This window comes from Aethalodelphis obliquidens, unplaced genomic scaffold, assembly GCF_003676395.1.
Source record: "Aethalodelphis obliquidens isolate GAN/ISIS:26980383/991018 unplaced genomic scaffold, ASM367639v1 scaffold69, whole genome shotgun sequence".
Taxonomy (NCBI): Eukaryota; Metazoa; Chordata; class Mammalia; order Artiodactyla; family Delphinidae; genus Aethalodelphis; species Aethalodelphis obliquidens.
In genome coordinates, this window is record NW_020838013.1 from 5,260,614 (window position 1) to 5,275,021 (window position 14,408).

The 14,408-nt window shown below is 50.8% G+C and overlaps 1 protein-coding gene and 1 non-coding gene across 17 annotated transcripts in view; one reads left to right on the forward strand and one right to left on the reverse strand.

The window, feature by feature from the left end:
* Positions 1-6,683: 6,683 nt before the first annotated feature.
* On the reverse strand, positions 6,684-6,756 carry TRNAA-AGC (transfer RNA alanine (anticodon AGC)). Its single transcript has one exon. It is a non-coding gene; the product is annotated as a tRNA-Ala (tRNA).
* A 495-nt stretch (positions 6,757-7,251) lies between these two features.
* PPP6R3 (protein phosphatase 6 regulatory subunit 3) overlaps positions 7,252-14,408 on the forward strand; it is a 126,881-nt gene continuing 119,724 nt past the window's right edge. For 6 of the 16 annotated variants that reach the window (XM_027090846.1, XM_027090854.1, XM_027090858.1 and 3 more), the window contains exon 1: positions 7,252-7,367. The gene's annotated coding sequence lies outside the window, so the exon portion shown is untranslated. Of the gene's footprint in view, positions 7,368-7,738; positions 8,212-14,408 lie in introns of those variants that run through there. The other 10 variants (XM_027090848.1, XM_027090849.1, XM_027090841.1 and 7 more) reach the window with 5 other exon arrangements.

Consider the following 14,408-nt stretch of genomic DNA (forward strand, 5'->3'; position numbering starts at 1 on the left):
TCATTGCCATTCTTTCATGCCGTGTGTGTTGGAGCTGAGTGTCCCCACGGAGTGAACGCTGACCTCTGGCCCTCCCTGGACAGCTGTCGGAGTCGTGCACTTGTCCTGGGCATGGGCGTCTTGCCATCAGGCTCCCACAGGGAGGGGTGAGACCTCTGGGCAGAGGCCTGCGGGCGGGTCAGCTCCGTGGATGCCTGACTCGTGCACGACCTGATGCTTGATTTCATGCTCTGCTGTTGCCGTCCCGAAATTCTAAATAATTTTGAAGACCGAGGCCCTGCATTTTCATTTCGCATTGGGCTCTGCAGGTTACATACCTGGGCTTTGGGCTGTTCCTGGCTGGTCCTTGCTACTGTCTGACCTGTGCGCGCCGGCCCAGGGCCGCTGCTGCCCGTCAGGACAGTGCTGGGGTGGGGTGGGGGGGCGGGGGGAACTTCCCCGGTGGTCCAGTGGTTAAGACTTCACCTTCCTCTGCAGGGGGCGCGGGTTCGATCCCTTAGCTCAGGGAGCTAAGCTACCGCGTGCCTCGCGGCCAAAACACCAAAACCTAAAACAGAAGCATATTGTAGTAGATTCAATAAAGACTTTAAAAAAATGGTCCACATCAAAAAAATCTTTGAAAAAAAGTAGTGCTGGGGGGACACTTCCCTGGTGGTCCAGTGCCTGGGACTCGGCGCTTTCTCCGCCAAGGGCCTGGGTTCAAGCTGCGGTTGGGGGCCAAAAAGAGACAGTGCTGGGGGCCCTGCCATCCGCGCTGACCCCAGTGGATGGCGCTGCCGGGCCACACTTGCCCCGGGTTGGGGAGGGAGCCCTCCCAGGCCTCCTGCTCTCCGGGCCCCCACAGTGTCCGTATCTGCAGTTGGGCTGTGAAGAGCCTGGTCCTCACAGAGGCCTGCCCTGTGCCCACCCGGCTGGTACTGGAGGAGACATGGGTCAGGCCTGGTCCCTGCGCCTGGGGGTCCCCAGTCTGTGGAAGCAGCGGTGTGTCCTGAGGAGGCTGGGCTGTTCTGCGGCCAGGCAGGAAGAACCACACTCGCAGGGCTGGGAGGAAGGAAAATGCAGCAGCCAGGAAGGGCCTGACTGCCCCACCCCCACCGGAACGTCGGCGGGAGGTCAGGGCGGGCAGAGTGCTGGTGTGCCCTGCACTCGGGAATCAAACCACAAAGAGCCAGAAGACGTGCCTCCCCACACGACCCTGAGATTGCACCCTTGAGCCCTGAGGCCTGGAGTGCCGAGGTGACAGCAGAAGGAGGGGAGTCTGGTGGGATGAGGAGGGCTGTGGCCCCGAGGGCTCCCAGGCTGTTGGGCCAGGGGACACAGCTGGGGATGGGCCTGGGGTCCTGGGACAGACCTTTGAGGGGTAGCCTCCCCTGACTCCTGATTGCCCAGGAGATTGCCCGGGAGTTCCCTGAGATCGTGGGTCAGCGTTGGCGGCGACAGAAACAGGTGGGCTTGCCGGTGCTGCAGATGCTGGGGATGGGCCGCCTGCCGTCGGTGCAAAGTAACAGTGAGCATGGACGGCCCGCCCTGAGTGCCGAGCCGGGCCAGCTGTGCCACCCCTGGTGGGCATCTACACTCAAGGCCCCTTTGTAGACCGCAGGGGGCAGATCCGCCTCTGCCTGAAAAGCTTCATTTCTTATCTGCTCCATCCAGCCGCCCCGTCCGTCTGTCAAGGAAGGGTACCATCCCTCCCCGCCCCTGGGGCTACAGTAAGGCTTCCATGAGATCAGCCTTACTCAGTTGGGGCCTGGCAAGTAGCAGGTTCTCCGTGAGTGGGAGAGGTGACATACTTGCCCAAGGTCACAGCGCTAAGGACCAGCAGAGCTAGAGTGCACCCGGCCCCCCGGGCCCAAGGCAGAAGCTCCTGCCCACAGAGCTGCCTGCGGAAGGAAGCTCAGGGCTCGGAGCACTTGGGCCCCCTCACTCTCAGGTGCTCGTTAAAGCACCAGTACTGATGCAGGCAGCCAGTGGGGCAGCGGGGGGCGGCTGCATCATGGGGGAGAACTCCCACCCCCCAACTCTCCTGCCCGGTCAGCCATCCAGTCTGCTCAGGAAGCCAGGGATCTAGCCCAGGGTGGGGCAGCGGTGGCTGGGCCGCTGCTCCCTGGTGGCCTATGTGCACTGGGAGGAAGTCCTCCCCTCCCTCTCCTGCAGGCCCCGGATAGAGCCATTGCATGGCCGGGGGCCAGAGGGTCAACCCACTGGCCTCCTACTATATGTCAAGTAAATCAGCCTTTATTAAGTGGCTACTGTGTGCAGAGCTCTGCACTTAAGTCACATGCTGGGGCCCCAGAGAGCAGTGAGATGTGACCCCCTCCCTTAAAGATGCTCAAAACCTAGTAACAGAGGCAGTTTCCAAAGCTGTGGGGAAAGCACAGTGTTATATCCTGGGAAGACAAGGAGGGCTTCCTGGAGGAGGTGATGTCTAATCTGTCTCTCAAGTATGGGGGTGAAGTTAACGGGCTTATTTCATTTAAATTTCACAACAGCCCAGCTAAGTCAATGGTATCCCCAGCTTGTAGTGGAGGAAACCAAGGCTCAGGGAAAAAGAAGTAAAGCCAGAATTTTTTTCATTCATTTGTTCAATCCTTCCTTTATCCAATAAACATTACCATCTGGCTACTGGGTGCTGCTCAATGTGGCCAAAAGGGCTTCTAGTTTCCCTTTAAACCCTCTCAGCTCTGCGGTGACACCCACTGCTCCCCAAGTCTCTGCCATCCCTTACTGAGCCCTGCGGGGTTTCCCTCATGTGATGGCCCCCTCCCCACCAACCCCATCAGAGGGGATCCATTTGTTCATCTCGGCCGGCCTCCAACCCCAGGACGGGTGTGGGAGCTCCTCCCTGCCTGAGGTCCAGACCCCCCTGGGTCTACAGCTGCCCTGGGCAGCTGAACCAAATCCATGTGCCCATATCTCGGGCACGTCCACTGTCAGGCAGGACGCTGGGGAACCAGGATGTGGGCAGTGCAGAAGGTTCTGTCCCTGAGAAGCCTGGGTGGTTGTGAAGCTGGGTGGGCTTGGATCCCACTTGGCCCCTGTTCCTTCTCCAGAGCCACTCAGCTGGCGCTTCTAGCACTGGGACCCCCTTGTTGGACCACACCCTCTGATGATGGAGCTGGGGTCCCACCAAGGAACACCCAAAGGCCATCTTCTCTTTTCTTTCCCTGCAAGCTCGATGGTGGTCCTACTTATTAGCAACCCTAGTGGTTCCCCTTTCTATCACCAGTCCTTTGGTGGGAAGGGAAATACTCACCTCCCCCCGCAACCCAGACTGAATCTTAACGCAGTGAAGAAAAGGAAGAGAAACAGAGTTAAATTTCCATGTTAAAATGGGCCTACCCTTCATATCCCCCTGGATTTCCTCACTGGCCCCTTCTCTCCAGCCTCAACACATCCTAACCTGACCCAGCAACCACCCAGCACCAGCTCTGGCCCTTCCAGAGCATGTCCTCTGCCAGGGAAACCCCACTCCAGCCCTCAGATCAGGACTGAGCCTTGGTGACCTAGCAGAAGGAAAGACAATGGTGGTCTCTGTTCTCAAGGCAAGCTCATCCAATTTAAAGCCTTTTCTTTATCCTGAGCTGGTCTTTCCTATCTGAGTGCATGTGTGTGTGTGGTAAAATGTCCCTTCTTTTAGGAAATCACAGTAATAGTAAATAGTATTTTTTAAAAATCACTACTTGGTAGAATTAAGATCTGGCAGCTCTGTGTCTGTTCCTCAAGGTTAAGGAGTCGTAGCTGGGTGGTGGGCATACGTGTGCTCACTAATACTTTTCTCTCTACTGTTGAGTATGTGTGAAATTTTTCATATAATTTTTTTAAAAGTCTAGATGGGTTGAAAATTGAAATATTAAAAATTAAATTACAAAGGGATTAGGGAGAAAAAGACGAAGGTGGCAATTTGAGAAATCTAGAAGTTTTATGATGGTGAGGCCACTGCAGAGCTTTTGAAGTCACTCTCCTCCTTAAAGCCTGTCAATGGCTCCCCATGGTCCTCAGGAGATACGCTCAACTCAGATGCCTCCTCCTCCAGGAAGTTCTCCCTGACTTCAACCCTTCTGGTTAGGCTAGGAGCTTATCGTAATTGGAGACTTTGGGTGCCCACTTATGTTGGACGAGGTACTGTGTTATTTCTTTTCTTTTTAATATTTATTTGGCTGCGCCAGGTCTTAGTTGAGGCACCTGGGATCTTCCTTGCGGCATGTGGGATCTTTAGCTGCGGCATGCAGGATCTAGTTCCCTGACAAGGGATTGAACCTGGGCCCCCTGCATTGGGAGTGTGGAGCCTTAACCACTGGACCACCAGGGAAGTCCCTGCATTACTTCCTTTAATTATAGTGCACATGGCTCTGTGACCCACCTCAGTCTGGGATGGAGGAGCCTGAAGCAGATACCGGCAAGTCCTTTGATGATGAATGAGTAAAGGGATGCACGGATCAGTGAGTGGCTGGGCCACCTCCTCCCCAGGAGGGCAGGTGCCACACTCAGAGGTGTCCCTCGGAGGCACCGCCCCCTGTCATCAACAACACTGACTTGTCCCAGAGGACCAGAACTGGGACACGGACAGGCAAGAGAGAGACCAGGTTGAATAGGACGAAGGCTTTGTGCCTTACTTGGAAAGGAAAGGCAGGACATAGGTAGGCTTAAGACTTCCTCACCAGACAAAAGGTAGCCATTGGAAGAACAAGGCGGGCCCAGCTGCAGGGAAGGGTCACACGAAAGAGCATTGTCAGAGCATCGGTCAGTCAGAAAGACCAGGAGGTCTTTAAAAAGAATTTGTAATGAAATTAACAATGAATTACTGAGCATCTACTGTGTGCTAAGTACTAGGTACTGTAGTACAGCAGTGAATAAAACAAAAACTAACCTCAAGAAGCGTTTAGTCCAATGGATCTAGAAACAGAAAGTTCAGTTTTCAGTCCTGCTCAAGAGCACAGGGTTCATCTCATGTTTAATGTTATTTAAAGCATCACATTGTATAGAGTGCTTTTACTGTCCCGGGGTTCCCTGCAGCCCCTCCCCTGCTCCTAGGTCCAGTCGCTAGGCACTGCCCCTCTGGTCCTGTGCTACTGCTATAGCACAGCCTTGCTGCTCTTAATCCAAACAGTCCTTTCTTAAAGTACGGCCAGCCCTGAATTCGCCCTTCGGTTGCTCCGAAGCTTTTCCTGGCCCTCGCTGTCTGAGGATGAACCTCAAGTTCCTCTGTGTATCCTCCAAAGCTGCTGAGTCCCTCCCATTGTTTCCCCCCAGACCTGTGATCTCCACGACCTGGTCCTCCAACAGTTGTGCCTCCCCCAACCATGCTTCTGCAGTTCCCTCTGCTGGGTATGCCTGCCTCTGCCCCACCCCGGACTATCTGTATGTATGTCCCCCTCCCTAACCCTCTGCACCAAGCATGTCTTCTGAACTGGTTTCAATCTTGACTGTGTTCTTCACTAGCTGTGTGGCTTGGGCAAGGCTCTGAGCCTCTTCCGAACAGTAGAATCAAGGCAAGTAACATCTGCCCTTGGTTGCTGCCTTCCTAGAGGCCCAGCGCCCTTCAGGGCATGGACACAGGCGGGTAGGTATTATCACCAGCACTTTACAGACGAGACCTGGAGATTCAGAGGGGCACTGACCACCCAGCCAAGGTCACTCGGCCAATACAGGTGTCTAAATGCTTTCTGGGTCTCAGTTAACTAACATGTAATGTTGGGATGATGAACTCCTTCTAGATTCTGCTTCTAGCCACAGGCTCGCTGAAAGGGGTGAGCTGGGGCAGAGGCATGTTTGCACCAGAGCCCCAGCTCCCCAGGTGCTGGGGTTGACCCAGTTCAAGCTGAGCTCCATTCTCCCTGCCATTTGGCACGGGGGCTCAGAGAGTCTGAGTCAGGGAGGTGGAGGGCCAGCTGGGGCGGGTGCATAGGGGTGTAGCGGGACGCTGAGCATTGGGAAGGCAGCCCAGGGGCCAACTCCAATGGTCCTGCCATCCCGCTACCCCCAGGGGCCAACTCTGTCACTTTTCTCAGGCCTGGCCTCTGGGAGACAGCCCGGGGAAGCCCCGCAGGGAGCCTGCCTCCTGTCGTTGAGGTGGAGTGGTCATCTCTGACCAAGCCAGTGCCCCCAGGGAAACCTGCCGTTCTCCCTGCACGGGGTCCTCTTTACGACTCCAGGCCCGGCACCCATCTGAGCATTGGGACTGTTGGTTTCCCCCGGGGCGTCACCTCTCCCCCCACAACCCAACCTGCTCCAAAGCCCCATCCTGGGGTCTCAGGTCTCTCTCCCTGCCACCCAGACCTAGGCCCACGGTTCTGTTCTCCCTGTCCCGTGGGTGAAAATGTAACCTGCTCAGGAAGACCCCGACCACTCTGCGGTCTGCTTTACTTACCTGGTGTTGCCCAGGTGGAGTCTGACGTCTCCCACAGACGTCAAAGCCGGGACCGTCTGCTCCCTGCGCACCCCCGCAGGCTGGGCACAGACCAAGTGCCCGCTAGATTCTAAGAAGCTCCTGCGTAAATCCTTCCGCGAGGCAAAACAAAAACCTCCGCCTTTCCGCACTTCGCCTCCCTCACGGAACTGGGCGCACAAATTGGGACACCTGGCCCCTCACTTTGCCCCTGTAACTCCTGGTACTGTCGCCGCCTTTGAGAACAAAGTGACCATCCCCGACGGGCGACCCCTACGATCTTTATAAAATTCAACCGTGGAGAATGCGGGCGTCGATCCCGCTACCTCTCACATGCTAAGCGAGCGCTCTACCATTTGAGCTAATTCCCCAGCTCGAAAAGACTTCCGCCGCCGAAACACATTGTGGCTCACGTCATCACCCGTTTCCTCCAGGCCCTCCGACCCGCCTGCCCGCCGGTCTCGCTACCCCATTGGTTCTCTTGCAGCTCCCAGAGCTACGGCCATGATTGGTTTGGCTCAATTTAGTTTTAAAAAGCATTGGCTATCGGATTGGTGGTCCGCAGCGTCCGTCAAGCGGAGGCCCTGCTGTTGCTACGGCGTAGGGGGACCCGGCCAGGTTTCTCTCGGTTTCTGATTTGTTTCTCCAGACTCCGGGGTCCTAGAGGTTCCGGATCCGTCAAGTCCATGGGAAAAGAATGCGCCCCTCGCACTTGACGGACGGGGTCTGCGAGCCAATCGGAGTGGGTGCAACGGGGCAGCAGTGTGACCCAATAGGTTGCAGGGGGAGGGAGAGGGAGGCCAATGAGCGTGGAGCCGGGGGCGGGGGCAGGGCCTTGATTGGTCGCGAGGCGGCCGGAGGGAGGGCGGGGGGAACTCAAGGCCTGCTTGATACGTCCGCCATTTTGGGCGCTTCGCTGATGGTGTCGGTGAGCGCGTTTCCCGCCTGAGCGCAACTAGCGGCGAGTCGCGGGCACCTCCAGGTAATGGGGGGAGGGGGCGGCGGAGCGGACCACGGCGCGGGGTGCGCGGGGTGCGCGGCGCGTGGGCGGCGGCGGGGCCCCTCAGCCCGGCCTCGGCGGCTCGGGGAGGGAGCGTCCCGGCCCCCTCCCCTCCCCCCCGGAATTCGCCGCTGGGCGGCCGGGGAGGCGCGGCGCCCGGGCTCCCCGGCTCGTCCCCGCCCGCGCCTGTCAGCCGCTTGCTCCCCCGCCGCAGGCCGCGGGGGCCCCGCCGGGCCGGGCGTCTGGGTGGGTCGCGGGCCGGGCGGCGAACTTTGAGCCCGCGTTGACGTCCGCGGCCTGGCGCGGCGGCCGGGCGCGCCCCTAACCCGGCCGGGCCCCGCTCCGCTCCGGCCTTCCCACCCCGAGCGCCGTCCGCTGCCCGCGGGCCCCGGAGCGCGGAGTGTGTCAAGTTGAGGCGGCGGCTCGCCGGAGACTCGCGAAGGCCATTGTTGGACGCGGTTCTCCGGGAAACAAGTTCTGTGGGTTTCTGCTCCTTCGCCGTAGAGTCATCGGGATACGCAGAGCCCGGCTCGGAGCGTTTAAACCTTCTTCCGAGCGATTTGCTAACTCCGGTGTTGCGACTCCAGCGCAGACCTGGTCGCGAAAGCCTCCCTGGCGCAAATGCACTAGGGGGGTGGTCCTTCTTTCGGCCGCAAGTACCTCCCTCTTAAAGAAACCCTCTCGCCGTTCCCTCGGAGGGGCTTCCTCCCGGTCCTACTTGCCCTGATCACAACTTGGACTCTTGGTTGTAGGTGGACGGAATGAGTCCTTGGATGTACCTGTGTGTCCTGACGTTTCAACCTCGGAGCTTCGTGTAATTTTCTCGGTACTTCACCATTTTCTCTGTGGGTCGGATAGAGCTTTATGTTTTGTTTTTCTGGGAGGGGCGCTTGGGAGTTGTTTCCTTTCATCCTCACAGCACTTAATGTTAATGTGGCTGTTTTGTTAATGTGGAGTTGAATGCGATTATGTCCTCAAGGTCACGTTGTAGGTAGGCAGCAAGTGGGAAAGAGACTCCAGATTTCCAGCCACTGGAAAGTCTCCTAAGCGGTGGTAGTGGGGGAGCTTTCTTTGCTCTCGGGTTAGACTGCCTGGTTTCAGGTCTCAGCTTCACCACTTTCTAGCCCTGTGACCTTGGGCAGGTTACCCAAACTCCCTGCTCCTTCTGTGATACGGGAATAGCAGCAGCGTCTCCCTCCTTAAGTTTGTCGGGAGGAAAGGAGTTAATACGTGTAAAGAAGCTAGAAACGGTGCCTGGCGCGAAGAATACGCTGAGTAATTAGTGGCCATTATTAATTTAAATTTGATTTTTAAATGTTTAGATACTATTAGGAAGTCACGTGAGTGTTTAAGTCCTGGCTTTTGGTGTCTGTCCTTAGAAAGCTGTGTGTGTTTAAGAGTCATTTGGCCTGAGAACCACCCAGGAGAAGGGGTGGTTGAAGATTGATTAAATTACAAACGTTTTTTGGAGTAATTAGTGGTGGTGCCTCGGAATGGTTTAAGAGATGGTTAAATAAAGAAAAGGCCATCGGGAGCTCAAGTCGGATTCTGTTCCTACCGTACTTTTTGGATACTACGTATTGAGTGTGATTGGCCCCCAATAATTCTAGAGTTTCTTAGTGTACTCCTGGGTTCTTACTGAGATTCGAAAGGTTGCTGTGTATTGAGATACACTTCAGTGAAGATAGTTTGGGAAATAGCTGTTGTCCTGGATGGATATTTTGCATTTCAGTGTGTTTGATCAGAGTCTAGAGTATCTAACAAAATGCCACGCACTCACTCACACGTATACTCACAGTCTTTTGATTCTTGCCCCGTGCTCTTCTGCCTGGTACTTGAAACCATGCTTGCCTTTCCGCTGGAATTACTTGCTTGGGCCTTGGCTTGCTTCGTTGCACTTGGGGAAGTGTTATTTTGATAGACTTGGTCTTAAGTACAGATGAGCATCTCGCTGGTTTAACTTACTGAGGAACAGGAAGAAGATTGTTTTAGATTAGAAAACTAGCTTTTGTGTAAAGTATAGCAAAACCAAAACTTGCTGGTTTCAATTAACTGCTTGGGAATTTGAGAATCAGACCATAACTGGACAGAAAATGAATAGTGATAAAATTAAGGCTTGACTGGGTGAGGTTTGCTTGGCCTCTTTAAAGTAAATTTTTGCATTGATTTGGTACAAAGATAATGTGCTTGTTACAGATGAGACATCTTCCTTAAAACAGTATTGGTCAGGATTGGAATTTAGTTTACTTCTTTGATAAACTTGTATCTTGGGGTTTTGTATTTTGGATATTTGAGAGGCAGCCTGAGTGTGTATATTGGTCTAAAATTTTACAATGCTTTATTACCCTTAAGAATGATAGCGAAGTTCTTCTAACCGTCTGCTCAGCTAAAACTCAGCTCTGAGTTTATTTCATAAAAAGCACAAGAGGCTGTGGTTGCTCCTCCTCATAAGTCAAGACCTGAGCCCTGGTGTGAGCCAAGGATTCGCTGCTTTTTCTTAGGTGAGATGGATAGAAAAAAATAGACCTGGCCTCTTGGCTTTAAAAAGCTTTCTTATCTCTCCTTTCTTAAGAGAACCTCAAATGGTTGGTTTTTGATTTACTCTAGATCAGTGGTTCTCAACTGGAGGATGATTTTGCCCCAAAGAAACATTTGGCAATGTCTGGAGACGTTTTTGCTTGTCACATCTGTGGGGTTGGGCAGTGTACTAATGACTTCTAGAGGGTAGAGACCAGGGATGCTGCTAAACATCCTATGATGCACAAGATGGCAACCCTCTCCCCCCAGTAAAAAATTATCCAGCCCCAAATATCAGTGGTGCTGAGGTTGAGAAACCCTGCTCTAGATAGATGGCCTAATCTGGCCTGCATTGGAATCATTTGGGATACTTTTTAAGACCATGGGTGATGAACTCCACCTCTAGAAATGTGTGGTGAGAGTGAGAATATGTTTTTAAAAGCTCCTCAAGTAGCACTGAAGTGCAGCTAGTTTTTGGAACCACTCTTCTAGACCACAGATTTTAGGGACTGCTCGTGGGTCAAGGAATTCTTTGTGTCATCTGTGAGCTCTACCTATACCTAGATCCTACCTTGGACATTACTTAGTGGGGAAAGATGGTGTACGTACGTTATTTTTGGGTGCTGAACTTTAAAGGAGACTGAAATTAAAAAAAAATTTTTTAAGTGAATTTATTTTATAAAATAATTGAGAAACTGTTTTTTTTTTTTTCTGTTGCTTCATGAGAATCTATTGCCATAGCTGAAACTTAGTGCTGTCAGGTGTTTGGGATTGTTTGTGCCTATGCCAAACAGCATGTTTGTGCCTTATCCTACTGTGATTTTTGAGTTTTGTATCTTTTGCCCTCATCCTGTCAGTCAGCTGTCAGTTCTGTTTTTAGATGCCAGCTTCATCGTTATCTTTTTTTTTTTTTTTTAAATGAAAGCCTATTTCCAGAGAGTTAGCCCTGGATTGATTTGCCAATTCTGCCCTTTGAAGGCAAGAGAGAGGCACACTCTATGCTTATTGTTTAACACAGTGACCCTTGCTTGCTAGCAAAGGGGGATTGCCTGTGCCCTGGACTCTGACCCAAGTGGGTGAGTGTTTTTCCTCCTGGGGAGGTGAGGTACAGTAGAAGAGAGACCGGCAGAGATCCTTTTCTCACACACACTTAGAATATGCATGATCTAGTTTATTGAGTGGAAAAATGTTAGTATAAAAATTGTACAGATTTTTACCAACCAAATGTTAAAATCTCGACATATAAAAGGGAGGAGATCAGGGAGGCACTTTCTAATCCTTCATCCTGAAATCAGGCCTGTGGCTATGCTGAGAATGACAAGTGACCACTCCTCCTGTCTGCTTCTTCTAGTCGTCATTTATTTGGTCAGCAAATATATTGAATCCTTACCCTGTCAGGAACTGTATTAGGGATTCAGTCATGAACAGGCATTTAAGACTTGCAATCTATGGGGAGAGGCAGCATTGACAAAAGAGATGTCCTTTTGGCTGTGAGGCCAGGGAACACAGCTTGTTAGACTTGTATGTGGTGTAAATAGCAGACTCTTAATGAGAGGCCCTAGAGACTTGAGAGGAAAGAGCTTGTGTCTGCTGGTTGGGTGGTTGAGATTGCCAGAAGTCTCTTGCCAAAAAATAAAATAGTTACACCTTTGTTTCTCATAGGTATTGAATAGTTACTTCCACTTTCCTCCTTGGTTTGGTGTGTCTAAGCAGTGCCACTCTTCCCATGCTGGTGAAGCTGCTTTGCAGTGACAAATAGGATTGACCTATATTGTCTTTTGCTCCATAGATGTTGGTTGCAACATCTTGATCAAACTTGAAACACTGACTGTTCCCATACTGATCAGAGGCTTGGTGTAGGTTCATGCTAAACATCTTGAGCATCCTTGAAATCCACGGTGCTTCCAGTGGGAATGGGTTTTTTCCTGCTGCAGTCTGGATCGAGGTTGACTGTAGATTTGACTTTGACTTTGGCTTACATTTAGTTGCCACGGAAACCCCCTTTCCTTCTCCCTCCCCCTTTATTTTTCTTTACTGGGAGGGGAGAGAGAGTTACTAGTCAATGCCCAGTTTCAGGTTTTGAATGATTATGAACTGACATCTGGGTACCAGGTAGATTGGCTAGACGGTAAAGAAGCAAGTAAAAGGGAATCTTGGCAGTACTCGAAAGGCTTCTTAACCTTAAAAAGGGCATTTTTGTGTCACAGACTTTGCAAAGGTCTGGGGTTACTCTGAGTAGAGGAGGTTTACTACTTCTCACTTCTGCTGGCTAGTGTTGATCTGTTTTATTAAGTATTAGTGAAGACTACACAATCGACTGATTTTATACAAATAAAGTTTGATAGGTTCTGAGCATCTTTTTACTGATATAAGGAGACTCTGATTTTGTACTTCTCAACAACTCTGGAGAAAACTAGGGTATTATTAATTCCAGAATATCTTACAGCGGGAGTATGTATTGACTTGGAACGGTTTGTGTACACCAGATGCTGACTGCCCTGAAATATGGTGGCCCAAAGGAAAGATGAATGAGATTGTTTTTTGAAACATTAGGCAGCCGAACTAAAAAGGCGGCAATAAATAAATAAATAAGTAAAAGCAAGCAAGCCTGCAGAAGTAAAAGTATGACTGAATGTTGAGTCAGACTTGGAGAAAGCCGTGTGGATTGCTAGTGGGAGCCTGGAGTTCCCTGGACCTGGATGTAAATCTGAACAATAATGCTGGTGTCAATAGTAATGCGACACACTGACAAGGAGAGAAAGGGGAGCTTGCCTGAGAATGCATGGCCCTCTGAGACCCTATCAGGGTGAGTAGGCAGCAGTTACACTAGCCACTAAGGCACACTCCGGGGTGGCCTCCTCTATCCCGTAAGGCTTAGTGTAGTCAGTAGGCATTGGCTGGACCTTGGTGAAATCTGGGCCTTCAGTCCCCAGATGAGGCAGTGGTGCGAGGAACATTGACAAGTATTGACTCGAGTGGCTGTTTGGGGCTTCCTTTCATGAGAATCATGGTTTTGGAGGTCACTGATTATTAGAGAAAGATTTAGGTCATTCTGGAAAATCACCTGTAGGCAGCAGAGAAATCTCAGTTCCTGGGTGATTCCTTAGGGTTTCGGTGGCCCCAATAGACCGTAATTTCAAGTGTCATTTGTTTCAACAATAACATCATAGCTGGAACTCACAGCGAGTTAAGAATAAACACAACATTGTAAATCAACTATACTCCCATAAAAATTTAAAGAAAAACGAATAAATGGTTAACTTCTGAGTTGGTGTTTTGTTTGTTGTTGTTGTTTGTTTTTTAGTGGTAGTACATATCTGTTTTTGTCATTGTAGTAGATGAGGGAGTGTAGTGTCTCCTGGTTTACTTTTGTTGACTTAGAGATACATAGGGTTTCTGTTGCCTCTGGACAGTGGGCAGGTCACATCTGCCTCTGTTGCCTGTGATGAGACCCAATCCCTTCTGATTAAACAATACTCTTTGAATCACCCCCTTCCCCCCTTTCCACTGTGGACCTCTCATCCTTGATTTATTATACTCTTAGATGGATACAGTAGCTATGTATTTGGCACCTATCATAGGGATAGTATTTTAAGCTAAGGAAGTTTTCACAGATTAATATCTGTTCTCTGTTCTCAATTCAGAGTGTCTTGTGGAGGTCAAGAGTGCACAGGACCTAAAATAGCTGACTTTGAGTTCTGGCTTCCACAGTCTTCCAGCTGTGTAATCATAATGTTAGATGACATCTCTGTTCCTTTGTTTCCTGTTTGTGAAATGAATATTAAATATAAACGAACTAGCACAATGCCTAGTACACAGTAATATTTGTTTTAATATTACTGTTATTAGTCTTCTTCCTAATAACAGTAGAAATAAGTTCAGAGATGACTAATATAAGCTTCAGTGAAATGCCCTGAAAAAGTGAGATGGAGTATTATGGCATCATAGAGGACCTTCGAGGTCTAACTAGCTGCCCTGGGGAAGTATAGGATGATGGCGAAGTGGGTGAGGGCAGGTTGTAGAGTTCGGTGGTAGTGTTGTTGTTGTCTTCCTTTTCCCCCCAAATTTGGATTATGTTATATAGATTTTATTTGCTAAAATGTGATAATATTTTCTTACTGGGGTGGGAGTAGAGATCATAAATTTGAGGTTTTGCACTTTGCTTTCTAAAATATTCATCTTTAAAATCTCTCTGGTGCTTTAAGACAGTATAAAAATCCCGTTTGCTTTGGAATCCCTCGTGTTATATGGAACCATATTTTTTCAGTGTACTGTGCTCTTGGAGATAATCACACGTCTTGAAGGATCAATGTTTTGTTTTCGTTTTTAACTTTTATTTATTTATTTGACCGTGCCACGAGGCATGTGGGATCTAGTTCCCTAACCAGGGATCGAACCCGTGCCCCCTGCAGTGGAAGCTCGTAGTCTTAACCACTGGACCGCCAGGGAAGTCCTTGAGAGATCAGTGTTTTTTAACAGAAGATTGGCTCTTTTAAATTTTGCTTT